The sequence below is a fragment of the Ictidomys tridecemlineatus genome, chromosome 6 (genome assembly GCF_052094955.1).
Source record: "Ictidomys tridecemlineatus isolate mIctTri1 chromosome 6, mIctTri1.hap1, whole genome shotgun sequence".
NCBI classification, from domain to species: Eukaryota; Metazoa; Chordata; class Mammalia; order Rodentia; family Sciuridae; genus Ictidomys; species Ictidomys tridecemlineatus.
In genome coordinates, this window is record NC_135482.1 from 64,777,098 (window position 1) to 64,782,032 (window position 4,935).

The following is a 4,935-nucleotide window of genomic DNA, read 5'->3' on the forward strand; positions in this document are numbered from 1 at the left end:
TAAACCACAGTGTAACCTTTTCGAAAACATCTTAAATGGCAATTAAGCTGATCCTACCCAGGAAATAGAAGGCACTGGAAACTTTCCTGAGCAAGTTTAGGTTTGCACAGGCAATGACAACCACTCCCAGCTGCTGCAGGATGCCACAATTGAAAGACATTTACAATGGGAAAACAAAATATGCCTTAGGATTGATGAAATATTTCAATAAAATATTAATTATTAATATAATATTATATTACACGTGTTTAGTGCCCATTCTGCCATGTGCTGTTCTAGACATTCCTGCAAATCCTCACAGCCGTCTTATGAACCAGAAATTATTACCCCAGTTTTTAAAGATAAGGAAAATGAGGTAGAGAGAGTTTAAATTTCCTGAGGTCACACAGCTAGCAAGCGGGAAGGTAGAATAGGAACCCCAGTCTGGCTTCAAGAGGACATTTAAAATTCTTTTTTAGTTATAAATGGACACAATGCGTTTACTTTATTTATTTATTTTATGTGGTGCTGAAGATCAAACCAGAGCCTCTCCATCCTAGGCAAGCACTCTGTAGACTAAGCTACAACCCCAGCCCTTAGGGCGACATTCTTACGTTTTATAAAATGTGAAAGAGAATCCCTACCTCATTCCTTGAAGTAATCAAAATAAGAAAGAAGTGTGAGAGAGAGCTAAAGTCCTCTGAATAACAAAATGGATTAGAGTGTCTCTTGCTGGAGGACTGAAGGAGGAGGCTGGCACTCTGGAAAAGGGGAGTTGGGAAGGTGTTTGTAGGGTGCTGGGTCTGTGTGAGGGAATTTGGGAAACCTGTCCTCTCTGATGATTGACACCAGGTGTATTTCCTGCTCTGTATTGAGATGCAAATACACTCCACTTTTCCCAAGGTTGGTAGGAGCCACAGCCTTTGAAGCTGGGGATTTAGGGAGAAGGAACCGGGCTAATCCACAGTCTGGGCTCATCGTTCCAGAGATCAGGTCTTAGGCAGCAAACTGGCAGAAGTGAGAAGCTGGTGCTCAGGCTCCTCAAGATGTCGGGGATATCCTGCTGGTGTTGGAGCTGTGCGGTTCCCGAGCAGAGTATGAGCCATTTGGTTTCTGCGTAGGGTTTCCAGATAAAATACAGGACATCCGAGCTGGGTGTGGTGGGGCACGCCTGTAATCCAGGTGGATCTGGAGACTGAGACAAGAGGATCACAAAGTTCAAGACCAGTCTCAACAATTTAGCAAAACCCTGTCTCAAAATAAAAAATGAAAAGGATTGGGGATGTAGCTCAGTTCAATCCCCAGTCAAACAAAACACAATAAAAGAAAATAATCTCAGATGAACAACAAATGATTTTTGAACCACATTTCAAGCAAAAAGTAAATATATATATATATATATTTTTTTTTCTGCCATATATTTATATGGTATGGGTGATTGAACCCAGGGATGCTTAACCACTGAGCCACATCCCTAGTCCTTGTTTATATTTTATTTAGAGATAGAGTCTCACTGAGTTGTTTGGAGCCTTGCTAAGTTGCCGAAGCTGGCTTTGAACTGGCAATCCTCTTGTCTCATTCTCCCAAGGTGCTGGGATTATAGGCATATTTGGGATATACTTAGACTAAAAAAATAATTCTTTGTTTTACTGAAGACTTAGGGCATCTGAGTTACAAACCAAATCCTGACAAGGACTTTAGGGGATGAATCTTATTAGCTCCATTTTACCCAAAAGATATTCTAGTAGTTGTCCAAGATCACAAGGCTTGTAAGTGGCAGAGATGAGCTAGGAATATAGAAAGTTGGGAATTTTCCCAACCACAGGTGACTGCTTCCTCCAAATCCCACCTGGAAGTTGGGGTGCTCTCAGGCCCAGGTGAAGGTAGGGGGATGTCACAGATACAGAATGCAGAAGAAAGACAGCTTTCTGCAGTCTTCCTCCTGCCCATTGAGGTGGGGGAAGGGATGAAGACATATTCTTGTTTTAGGTTATGGTCAGATCTTGGACTTGGTGTGACCCTCTCTGTCCCCTGCATCTCTGAGCCCTGATCCATGTGCCTGGAATTGGTGTCCATACTATCTTCTCATGGCTAAATCTACTTCAAACTCTAGGCCAGTGGTTTTCAAACCTTTTTGATTGAGACCTGCAGTTTAATATCCTAACCCGTAAACATTATCTCAGGTAGATCCATCCATCGACATAGCCAACATTTCACAAAACAGTATTTCCTAAGCATAATGTTTTATATCCTATTCTATTTCACTTAAAAGTAATTCAGGTCATGACTAAATTGATTTCATTATCCATAACAGGTTGTCACTCACAATTTGAAAAAATGCTGCTCAACATCCCAGCTGAAACAGCTCTTTCTCACTGGAGGAGACATCCTGTATCCCCAATAATACCCTCTACCCCAGGGACAACCCAGTGGTTCATCCTGCCTTTCTGTGTACTTGGAGGCTTGTGATGACCTGTTCAGCATCTGGCTTCTCCTCTGGACGGAGGCTTCCTGGAAGGCAGGGCCATAGCTAAGTTTGCTCACCAGTGTACCCCCAGCACAGGGCCAGGCACACCACAGATGCTCAATAAGTGTCTATCATGTGAATGAATGAGTGAACTGCCAACCCTTGCCCCCTTAGGCCCACCCTGACCCTAACCCTGACCCTGTAAAAGCTCAGGGACCTCATTCAGGGGAGAAGTTGATTCTCAGAACTTGGGTGGAGAGAGTGAGTATGTGCATTCTGTGCTTTGGTGGGGTGGGGAGGGGCCAGGAGCAGGTTTGCTCACATGTGACAAAAATTAGGTATGAGTGAAGGAGCTGGGAGCAGAGGTTTCTAGTAACTTGCCTTGTGAAGTAGTAAGTTCCTATTGCTCAGAGAGGTCCAAACAGGGGAGCAACCTCGGGGCAAGTGGTGGGAGGAGTTTATGCACCAAGGGAGACTGGACAAGCAGCATGGAGAAGCAAAGGCTGAAGGCTAATGAAGCATTCACACAGGAGAGCAGCTGGGAGTCATTGTGGGCACTAGCAGGAGAGGTTAACCAGCTGGAAGAAGTTGGAGGAGGACATATTTCCTATACTGTTCCTTTCTTGGCTGCTCTGCTTCTTCCCACATCACATCTGGGGGAGGTTGGCCAGGTTGGAGGCCTGGATGAGCTGAGGGTGCCTTGGTATCTACTGTCACCACCCCCCAAATCCCCGCTCCTGGGCTTCTGTAAATCCTGGGGTTCCTTCCCTCCAGGATGAGGGCAAAGGGGATGGAATTTGACAAATGGCTTAGAAGAGTTGGTGTATTTGCCCTATAGAGAGAAAGGGGAGCTGTGAATGCCAGAACCAGGCTGTAGCAGGGTCATTACCAGAAAAGGGGCTGGTAACAAGCGATACCCCATGACCTTACATGCAAAGGTCACCAAGCCTGTTTGGCTCCCCACTCAGAAACAGCTGCAGCCATGCCATCCTGGCCTCCCATTATCTGCCTCTAGCATTTGTGGGCTCAAGTGACTGGGTGACAAGCAGGATCCTGGGAGAGGGACTCCCCAGCGTCTCTCTCCTCCCCATCAGGCTCCCTTATTCTTCCTCCAACCCCTAGCCCACCCTCTTCTGTGCCTCCCTGGCCTGAGCCTACCCAACCTACCCATCCCTCCTCCAGGCCTGCCCTGTCCCGCATTGGTATGAGGCTCACACTGTCCTCCCAATTATATGGCAAAGTGGGTACAAACCCTATTTATGGATTCAGGAAAAGGAGGCTGTAGAACACCAGCATGGACTCCACCTCCCCTGCCCTGCCCACAGCACCATCTCCCACCTCCATCAGAGCATGGATCATGCTGTCTGGGATGATTTGCAGAAGCTCTGAGGACAGGAGCTGTATCTAATCCACTTTTGTTGTCCTAATACTTCACACATGATTGGTATGGAGTAGACGCTCAAAAAAATGTTTGTAGAATGAACTAAATGTTTGCCCAAGGTCAAACAGCTAGGAAGTAGTCAATCCATCATTCATACTTAGATCTTCCTGGATCCCAACCCAACTCCACACCCTTCACCCTCCTCCAGGAAGCCTCTCTTGTCTTAGTCAAGGTACACCCCCTTCCCCCTCCCAAGAACCCTGGGCTTTTGTTCCTACCTGGACAGGCTGGCTCTGATACCCCTTATTCTTCGCACAAAATCTGGGAGGCTTTCTGCAAGTGCAGGATACCCAGGCTGAGGGTGTAGAGCTCAGGAAAGGTCCCAGTGGTATCCTTCTGCTGGCTGACCCCTGCTTGTCCGGCCACAATTTGGCCCAGTACTGGGCTTGCTAGTTCTCACTAAGGCCAGCTCAGCCTTGGTACTCTCCCAGGGTGGATCCAGGTGGGGCACATAATCCTCTGCTCATTTTGCTGCAATTCAATATCAGCTTCCAATTTGCACGCTCTGCTGGGTCCTGCCTTCTACTAGGAGGAGGGGTGCTGCATATTCCCCACAGCAATACTGAGGGCCCCTTGGGTATCCCTCTGGCTGACCTCACTCCTAGGCTTGCTCAGGGCTGACCACTGGCCTTGGGGTGGAGAGACCACAATCTTCCCCAACAGAGCAAGGCCTGAATGTCCAGCAGCCTGGTGAATTCAGTTCCACCTCATAGGCTACACAGCTGTGGAATCCAAAGCCAGGCAAACTTTCCCACCTTCTGTGTTAATATATATAAAAGTACCTGCATCTGAGCAGGTATTCAAAAATACAAGTTGAGCCTTATCCAAGGGTCAAGGATCCTGTAGCTCTGGGAGGTCCTTTACTAACTACCCACATATTAGCTGCAATGTTGGCTCATTCTCTCTTTTTCTAGTTGGTGGATGCCAGTTTTCTTGGGATTTTTTAGGACACTTGAAATAGTTCATTGTATTTATTTATTCATGCAACAAATAGTTATTGCACACCAACCATGTGCCAAGTACTATTCTGGGCTTTTGAGATATATCA

At 46.6% G+C, this 4,935-nt stretch overlaps 1 long non-coding RNA gene across 1 annotated transcript; it reads right to left on the reverse strand.

Moving 5' to 3' along the window:
- Nucleotides 1-474: 474 nt before the first annotated feature.
- On the reverse strand, nt 475-4,598 carry LOC120888629 (uncharacterized). Its single transcript, XR_005732320.2, has 2 exons — nt 4,106-4,598; nt 475-1,174 (listed from the first exon to the last, which is right to left on the reverse strand). It is a non-coding gene; the product is annotated as an uncharacterized LOC120888629 (long non-coding RNA).
- Nucleotides 4,599-4,935: the final 337 nt, after the last annotated feature.